Below are 10,325 nucleotides of genomic sequence, written 5' to 3'. Positions count from 1 at the left end.
CTTCCCTCTGCCCACGGCTATCTTACTCTGTCTCTTGGGGCAGTGAAGCAGCAGGGAAGGTAAGCCTAATTAGGGAGATTATTCCACAACACTGTGCCCATCTGGTGGCATCCTGTGACAGAAACACTTGCTGGGTGCACCCTACAGTTTATCACGTACATACAATGTAGAAATTCTGCTTGTGATCTTCATGTTTCATTTGCCCAGATTACATCATCAAAAAATCCTAATGGGGACTTCCCTAGTGGTCCAGTGGTTAAGACTCCATGCCTCCAATGCAGAGAACACAAGTTTGATGCCTGATCAGGGACTTAGATCCCACATGCCTTGGGGTGTGGCAAAAAAAAAACATTTTAATAGATATGAAATCATATGTGAAACTTTTGAAAATTGTAAAGCACTATAGAATTTAAAGAATCTTTCATTCAATGAAAAAAGAAAGAATGAAACTTCAAAATGCAAATATGTGCACATATATATAACCTGCCTGCCAGTGCAGGAAATGTTAAGAGATGCAGGTTCAATCTCTGGGTCAGGAAGATGCCCTGGAGGAGGGCATGGCAACCCACTCCAGTATTCTTGCCTGGAGAATCCCATGAACAGAGGAGCCTGGCAGGCTACAGTCCATAGGGTCACAAAGAGTCAGACACAACTGAAGCAACTTAGCATGCACGTATATATAATGGCTATCACGTAAATGCACTGCAATTTTAAAAAGCATAATAAACCTTGTGTATTCCAATCATAAAAATGAATTTTCCCACCCCTCCTTCTATTTCTCTTGGAACATCAGCAAATTGAGTTGCAAGGGAAACATAATGAAAAGATGTTGTTATCCTGCAGACATGAAGACATGAGGAGTTGGCTATAAAATTACATTTGCTTATTTTTGCTTATTCCCTGTTCAAACTCTGTCCAAAATTTCTCTATGAAACAGGAAACTTTCTCCTCCTTTCTTGCCTCTGCACTCTGCAAGTCTAGCTGTTCTTTCATTCATTTCACCCCCCACCCTATCCCCTAAAATACTTAGCAGCACTGGAGACTCATACTTCATTGTCTGAACTTTAAAAAAAAAAAAAAAATACTGAATCCATAACAAAGAACCTCTGACCACTGCCAAGATACACTGTGACCAGTCACCAAGAATAGTACATATTCCAAGAGAGTTAAGTACCAGGAGGTTTCAAGAAAACCAAGATGCATGACCAAATAAATACAGTGTACAACTAGATGTATAGAATCAGATGTGCAGTATAAAAGGCAGATGATATCTTAGAAGTTATTGATTAAACTCCAAATTCAAGTTCATATGGCATTTTAATAGGAAACACCACAGCTGTTTTCCTTCAATTTTTCTTTCTTTCTTTTTTTTCACTTCTTCCTCCTCTCCTATTCTTCTCTGGGTTGAAGGGTGAGAAGTGGTAAGAATACCAATGATGATGCGGATTATAAGCAAAGTCACATACACTGTAGAAGTTGGAGCATGGTCCTCACCTAGGATATCCTGATACTTTTACTTCTTTGACTTTGAACATGAAATATATGGTCTACATGTCAGTCTCTTTGTTCTACAACTTGAATGTAATGTATGGCCCTATAATCTGAAGGGTATATTATATGCATGATACCAAAGTATTCAAAGCAAGTCTCGTTTAACCGATATGTGATGGGGTCAAGCTTGACTTATCCAAAGGGACTCGAGAACATGAACTAAGTTCATAAATGTTTAAGGGAGCCTAGCCTTGAGCTTTGACATAGAACAAGGGGAAGGGAACGAGAAATCAAACAAATTCCAGCTAGATAGTGGTCTGGGGGAAGGACAAGAAGAGTGGGGGAGGGAAAAGGGTGGAAGAAAGGAGATCATAAAGCCAGGAAAGGGAAAGGTTCATTAAACTCAAGTCTGAAAGGAAATTGTACAAACAGTGAATAAAGAGAGATCAAAACGAGGCGGGTATGTTCCCAGGACCCTGGGCGAGTCAGCATCTGGCAGCTGATTGTACACATGGTAATCATGTGTAGATGTAATGTGAACAAAGCAGATAGAGAAAAAAGCTGACTGAGAATCCGAGAGCATTCAGAGCAGACGCTTTATGCTTCAGAGCATCACTGAAATCTGAGATGCTCCATCGCTGAATCTTCAGTAAAAAAACAAGGATTGCATCCTGGACCATGGCAGTTGGGTTCTAAGCATTGCTCATAAAGGAACTGAACACTCTTTGAAGAAATTAAGCTAGTGAGACTAAGGAACAGTGAATTCCAGATTGTGCTGTCATTCAGGACCCATTCGGAACTTATTCTTAGTTCTCTTCTGTGTCAGGCAGCTTGCTCTTGGCATGTATCAATAAGATATGAGTACATGCAAAGGTTCATGGCCAGAATCGGCAGAGAAACCCAAGATGCCACATTAAAAAATTCTCGTGGGAGCTCTTCGCAAAATACATGAACAGGCATTTAGCAAATGTATGTAGAAAAGAAGATTCTCCACATAAGCCACTCTTCTCTCTGCAGGAAATGATGATCCAATATCAACAATGCTTCCTGCAGGCTGACCCCTTAGTCACAAGCATCCAGCTGTTCTCATTAACAACAAAGGCATGATTTATCTCTCAAGGATACAAAGGAAGGAAAGGCATAACCGAAAAAGTTATGGCTTAAACAGATGGGGTTGATCCCAGGGGACAATGACTTTCCCAGCATTTAAATCTTCTCCCTTTTACACTCTGGTACCAAGTCATATCTCAGGACTGTTCTGGTGTTAAATGCCTCATCACTATCCTCATATTTTGCTTTTCTCAGGCCAGTGTTTCCTGTAGCTAACAGTTCATTAATTAAATGGCCTTCACTTACAAAGTAAACATTTTTTTTTTTTTTTTTTTTTGCTAGAGCAAGATTTTTGCCAGGTCCTTTTGTTTGATTGTGTATTTGTTTTTTTGGACGTATATCAAGTTTGCATGAGTTAAGCCATATTACTAAGTAGGCAGAATAATTTTTCTGAAGCAAATTCCCAGTCTTGCCTTCCTTTGCCTGTCCATTTCCAAAAAAAGAAAAGATTCAACTGAGATACGATTTCTGCTTGAGGAGGCAGATGGATACAGGAAATAGGAAATAGGATTCACTCAGCTCAAAACTCCACACTCAAAGACCCAGTTGATAGAAAAGCCAATATTTTTATCTCTCCTTTTACACACTATTGTCAGATGCTTCTCCCCTAACTTACTATAAAGCTTCTTTCCAGGAATCAAACAACCAAAAAGTTCAGATAACCGAACAAAATAAGAGACAAAACAAACAAATGGATATCAGAGACTTGGAGGGTTTTTGTTGCTGTGCTGTTGTTCTTCTACCTAGCATAGGTCACAGGATCTGTACACGTTAGACTAATCACCTACATCTCCTACCCTTCAGATAATAATGGCATGTATGTTCAGTCATAATTATATCGAAGCTCTCCGTGATAGGAACCATCCAAAAAAGAACAAATTCATTTAATGCTATCCGTACATACTTTCGGGCTTCCCAGGTGGTGCTAGTGGTAAAGAACCTGTCTGCCAATGCAGGAGACATAAGAGACGTGGGCTTGATCCCTGGGTCGGGAAGATCCTCTGGAGAAGGGAATCACAACCCACTCCAGTATTCTTACCTGGAGAACCCCATGGACAGAGGAGCCTGGTGGGCTACAGTCCATAGAGTCGCATAGAGTCACACACGACTGAAGTGACTTAACATGCATGCATGCACATACATACTTCACTTGAGAATTTTTTAAACTAGAGATCAATATAATTCTCCATTTACTATAGCATTGTCTTAACAAGGCCACTTCCATATATACATACTTTATAAGTGGGAAAAGTACTCTAAATTCAGTAATAAGTATACATACACTTATTTTAAGAGGAACATAGATTCTGTAGAGAAAATAGGATTTCAATAACCCCATCAGTGAAAGAAGCTAGTCACCAAAAGACCATATTTATATGAAATGTGCAGAATAGGCAGATCTATAAAGACAAAAGGTAGATTAGGGTTTGTCCAGGGCTAGGGGTGAGTGGAGATGGGAAAGGTAAGGGCAAGTGACTGCTATGCATATGGGGTTTCTTTCTTTTTTGGGTGATGAGAATATTCTCAACTTGGATTGTGCTGATGGTGGCCCAACCCTGTGAATATCATTTAAAAATCATTGAACTGTACACTTTAAATCAACAAAAGATATGGCATGTGAATTATATCTCCACAAAACATTTTTTAAAATACCCTCTCAGAGGTGGTTTCCCAGAGCGCCCAATGCCTGGGTGGGTGAATAAGATCCAACCAGAACAGCAGCCAGCCTTTGGGTGGGTCTCCTTTCCTTGACCCTCTCTTCCTCTTTCTTTGTCAGTGATACTCAATCTTGACCAATCTCTGTTTCCTTCTCTCCTTTCATCCCATCAGCTTGGGTTGTGCTCTGCCATATGTTCACTAACTTCGCTTTGAATTTCTGGCGCTCCTTAAAATAACATCGAGCGCTCCTTTGAAAATGTCCTCTGATCAAAGCCCTGCCTCCTGGATCTCATAGGAAGTCTGACACCTGAGCACATTCTGCCATTCTTCACCGGCACTCCTGGACTCAGCCAAGCGTCCAGTTTTCTAACCCAAATCTCAGTCTTCTTCCAGAGACGTTAAGTTAGGACCAAGGGAGAGGTTCTCACTGATGCCAGCCCAGGCTGCTCAAGAGGACTTTTCTGGATCTAGTAGCAGTCACGTGGACTTAAATGAAATGTGGTGAAATATTCAGAAATTCACATTGTAGAGCACCCAGTCTTTTTTTTAACTCTAAACTGACCTGGATACTAATGGGCTTTCCATGTAGACTGGACCACTCTGTCCCCCTTCAGGAGGCAGGTGACAGCACAGAACTCTGGGAAGTTCACAGGAATCCTATCTGGTCCCCAGCATCAGGAAGGCCCCCATCCAGCCATCATATTAAAAGAGGCCCTGGAAGCACCTCTCCAAATAATCATCCTTTACTTACTGTCCAAGTTTGGAATGGCCTAGAAAAAGTCCTGAGCTTATCTGATCTCATGGAAAGATAGAAATCATATGTTTTATTTCTGCAGGTTGTTCAGCTCTTCCCAATTTTCCCCACCCTACATTCAGAGTTCCTTTTGCCTTCTCTCCAGGTTCTCTTTTGAAAGTGGTGCCTAAAGGCACAGCTGAACCACAAAGTGGTCCTATGGTCTGATTCCCTGACACTTTAGATTTTGATTTGAAGAAACTGCCTGAAAGCACTGATAACTTTTTTCTCGACACCAGCAAATGGCAAAGCTTTCACATCCTGATAGCAATGCTTTTAAGTGAGAAATATAAGAACCAATTTCTCCAGTATTCCATTATTCCACCCAAACACTTAATAATTAAGAGACAGACTAGAATACTTGAATTAACTACCTAAAAGGGTCTGGGTTTTTTTTTTTAATGTTTTTAAATTTTTAATTGGAGGATAATTGCTTTACCATGTTGTGTTAGTTTCTGCTATACAACAATGCGAATCAGCCACAGGTATATATATGTCCCCTCCCTCTTGAGCCTCCCTCCTATCCCCACCCCATCCCACCCCTCTAGGTCATCACGGAGCACAGAGTTGAGCTCCCTGCATTGTACAGCAACTGCCCACAAGCTATCTATTTCAACAGCAATATATGTTTCAATGCTACTCTCTCAATTCATCCCAACCCCTCCTTCCCCCACTGTGTCCACACGTCTGCTCTCTATGTCTGCGACTCTGTTCCTGCCCTGCAAATCAGTTCACCAGTAACCATTCTTCTATATTCCATATATTTACATGCATCAATATACAATATTTATTTTTCTCTTTCTGACTTACTTACTTTCTGGCTCTAGGTTCATCTACCTCAATACAACTGACTCAAATTCATTCCTTTTTATGGCTGGGGAATATTCCGTTGTATATTGTATATTCTTTACCCATTCATCTGTTGTTGGACATCTACATTGCTTTCATGTCCTGGCTATTGTAAATAGTATTGCAATGAACACTGGAGTACATGTGGCTTTTTGACTTATGGTTTTCTCAGGGTATGTGCCCAGCAGTGGAATTGCTGGGTCACATGGTAGTTTTATTCCTAGCTTTTTAAGGAATCTCCATGCCCTTCTCCACCATGGCTCTATCAGTTTACATTCCCACCAACTGTGCAAGAGGATTCCCATTTCTCCACATCACCTCCAGCATTTATTGTTTGTATATTTTTTGATGATGGCTATTTTGACTGGTGTGAGGTGATACTTTTGTAGTTTTGATTTTCATTTCTCTAATAATGAGCAACATAGAGCATTTTTTCACATGTTTATTGGCCATCTGTATGTCTTCTTTGGAGAAATATCTGTTTAGGTTGTTTTTTTGTTTTTGTTTTGAAGTTGATTTTGAAGTTGATGAGCTCACTATAGTCTGAAAAAAATTTTTTTACCAGGAAGTTGTCACGATGCGAATGACTGGTTTATTCAAAATGAAATTTAAATGTCTCTATAGCAATTTTAGTTTCGTGTAACTTTAAATCTTAGAAATCTTTAGCACAATCCGTTCACTTTACAGATAACAAAAGTAAGACCCAGTGAAGAGAAGTAACTTGCCCCAGTTCATAAACATATGACAAAAGTAGGCCTGGGGAGCCAAAATCCTCGGCCTCTTGAAACTAGACCTTCTCTAATTCCATGGCCAGGCAATAGTTTAGGCTGGTGACGTGCGTGCACGTGTGCTCAGCTATGTCCTATTCTTGGCAACCCCAAGGACTGCAGCCCACCAGGCTCCTCTGCCCATGGGATTGTCCAGGCAAGAATACTGGAGTGAGCTGCATGGAGAATACTGGAGTGGCTCCTCCAATGATGTTGTGAGCCTTATGAAGTTTACACTTGACCCAAAAACTGGAGGGAGAATAAGGAAGGGATTTGCAAGGGAGAGGAGAGAATGAGAGGCTCAAACAGCAACTTTTTTTTCTCAATTCTTGCAGTGATTGAAACAGAGAACATTGGGAAGATTATCACCTATCTCCCTAAATCAAAAATAGCAAAGACCTCCTGGAAGCTAAAGAAGCTGAAAAATACTGCCTCACATTCAGTCCCTGGATACAGAAAGCCCATAGCTTACTATGTCAGAACACAAACAAGCTCCAAATAAATCATGACTTGTGACAGCCTTAATGAGTTGGAACAATCTCTTATCTTTGTCTGAATACTACTCTGTTCACCAAAATAATAATAGCAATTACATGCACTTTTATGAGTAAATGCAAATTTATCCTCATAGAATCATCTAATATAAAGTAAATAAAGGAAGAATTGCAAGGAAGACATAAAATTGCAAGGAAGACACATTTCATTAGACCTATCTCCTGATTTTCACTAGATTTAACCTAATTTCTCCTGTAGGCGTATTAGAAAATCACTTTCTTCTGTCGGTAGAAACTGTCTGTAACTATGTTTTGGAAATGAGCTATTTCTGGCATTGCTGATCTGTAATTCTGCAGAGCATTTTCATGAGGGCAGAGGGCAACTGAGTGAATCACAGAGACTCTTAGGAGGAGAGCAGGCACACTGTCTGAACAAGTTCTTTGCTGAACAGTTACTAGTCTCCTTGAAGGTGCTCCTCTGAATTGAAAGAGAACCTTTAGGGAGAGGTTCAACACAGGCAGGTGGTTTTGGGTCAGGAGGACAGTGCTTTCTGGGGATTAGTACACAGCGTGGGTTACAGTTTGGTTCCCTGATTCCTGGCTTGGTGATAGAGAAGTAAGTTATTGAACTTCTCTATGAAATGAGACCAGCCCTATCAATGCCACAAGTTCTTATGAACATCCAAAGAAATATCTGACGGTACCCAGCCCAGAGTGTACATAGATTATATCCTCTGTAACAGAGTTCTCTTCCCTTTCCTTAGCCAAGGGGAAGGAAACCTGGCTGTACTGCTGGAGAGAAACATTATACTACAAATCAGCTCCACTTGGCCTCTGTCGCAAAGATTTTGCAAAGCTTAGGCCCAAACAGTAGCTTAGGAAATTGGTGAAGAAGCCTGTCTATCCTCCATCAGAACCCCAATTATTTTTCAATTCTTTTTTTTTAATTCCTCAAGGAATCATTTATTAAATGTATTTTTATACATCAAACTTTCTCTTTTTCTAATTTATTTATTTTTTATTGATGGGTGGAGAGGGTGAGATGTATGGAAAGAATAACATGGAAACTTACACTATCATATGTAAAATAGATAGCCAACGGGAATTTGCTGTATGGCTCAGGAAACTGAAACAGGGGCTCTGTGTCAGCCTACGGGGATGGGATGGGGAGGAAGGTGGGAGGGAGGTTCAAAAGGGAGGGGATATATGTATACCTATGGCTGATTCATACTGAGGTTTGACAGAAAACAGCAAAATTCTGTAAAGCAATTATCTTTCAACTCTTTTTTGAATTTTTTTTTGTTTTGATGTGGCCCATTTTTAAAGTCTTTACGGAATTTGCTACAATATTGCTTCTGTTTTATGTTTTTTGGCCCTGAGGCATGTGGTACCTTAGTTCCCTGATCAGAGATCAAACCTACACCCCCTGAATGAGAAGGCAAAGTCTTTAAGCACTGAACCACCACAGAAGTCCAGCACCAATTCTTAATGCTATAGACCAGTGTGGACCTTGGCCCAATGGCATCAGGGTCATCCCAGAACTGGCTCCAGGAATTTGTGGTTCCACCAGCTCTCCAGGTAATTTTTTGCATGCTCAAGTTTGAAAAGCACTGCTCTAGAGAAAGTGTTACCAGCAAACTTGAAAAAAAACAGGAAGACATGAACCAGGGAATCAACAATTTTCAGGGGCCCAAATCAAAAAGATTTTAAGGAAAGGTGGAAGAAGCAACTGGCAGGAAGCCTCCAGGGGAACCTACAGACATCTGACAACATGTCAGATGACAATTATCAATTTTGCAAATATTTTCATTCACTTAGTAAACACAAATCCACATAATGCTTATTCAGCTTCTAAGTAGAAATGAACTACTGAATTTATTACAGATTGGCTGAGTGGGCCCATCCCCCAAACAAGAAGGGATCAGCCATAAATTTTTTAAATGAAAAGAACCCATGTGCATTTTTTTTTGGTGACAATAAGTAAAGAGCAAGATTGGAAGATAGCATCTTACTCAGCAACCAGTCCTGGGAGGGAAAAAAAAAAGGAATAGAAGCAATCCAAATCTCTAAGGCTTTCAGAATGAAAAAATATAATAAGAGTGAGACATGGGACCAAAATCCAGCAAGTGAGACGTAACCACCAGGCCAACTGGCATAAGGCCCAGCAGCGAGGCACTCTCTTAGGAACCAAACATCTGCCCACTTTCACATCTCCACGATATACTAAACTGTGAGCAAAAAGTTGCAGCATTCCACAAAGATCAAGGACACAACAACACTCAGAAAATTCAGTTGTATGTGTAAATATTTACCTCGCGACTTCCTTGAGGTCTACAAACCTGTTTCATTTTATTGGCAGCAAACTCCATCATTTTAGAGAGTCACTCTATTTTATTAGCAGGACAGAGAGGTGGGGGAGAGACCTCACTTGAAATAACTGGGAAAGCACATTACAGATTTTCAGCAGTAATCCTATCAATGTCCCTGAAACCAGAAGGGAGTGGGGAGGAGCATTCTGAAGCACGGTGTCCAAGTCAGAGAAATGAACACGCTAATGCTCCTTCAGGCTCCCAGTTCTTGCAACTCCATACTCAAAGTTAAGGCTTCTTGATGCATTTTCAGGTTAAAACCTTTGCCAGAATCTGGATCTAATACAATCATTAATCAGAAGAAATGGAAGGATCTCCAGTTAAGCATCTCAAGTAGATATGCTTGCCAGGGAATCTATTCCTAGACCTGCCCTGGCTTCCAGTTCCAGTATGATGAATAGTATCCACTCACCTGGCTCTTGTGGACAGCTCCCCCCTTGTGTGTTACTGCAATCCTCCTATGGTCCACGTGAGAGCTAGACGCAGAAGTCCAAATGCTTCCTTCAGGAGGCCAGCAGTCCACTTCCCCTCGGAAAATATTCTCAACTTCCCTCCCAGGTAAATGGGAGAATTTGTACTCTGACCTGAGTGGAAAGATTGAAGGCAAAAGGAGAAGAGGGCGGCAGAGGATGAAATGGTTAGATGACATCACCAACTCAATGGACATGAACTTGGGTGGACTCTGGGAGATGGTGAAGGACAGGGAGGCCTGGCGTGCCGTGGTCCATGAGATTGCAAAAGTCGGACATGACACAGCAACTGCACAAGTAAGTGAAAATAAACTCACTAGGTT

Source organism: Bubalus kerabau, chromosome 16 (assembly GCF_029407905.1).
Source record: "Bubalus kerabau isolate K-KA32 ecotype Philippines breed swamp buffalo chromosome 16, PCC_UOA_SB_1v2, whole genome shotgun sequence".
NCBI lineage: Eukaryota > Metazoa > Chordata > Mammalia > Artiodactyla > Bovidae > Bubalus > Bubalus kerabau.
Note: the sequence above shows the minus strand (reverse complement) of the source record.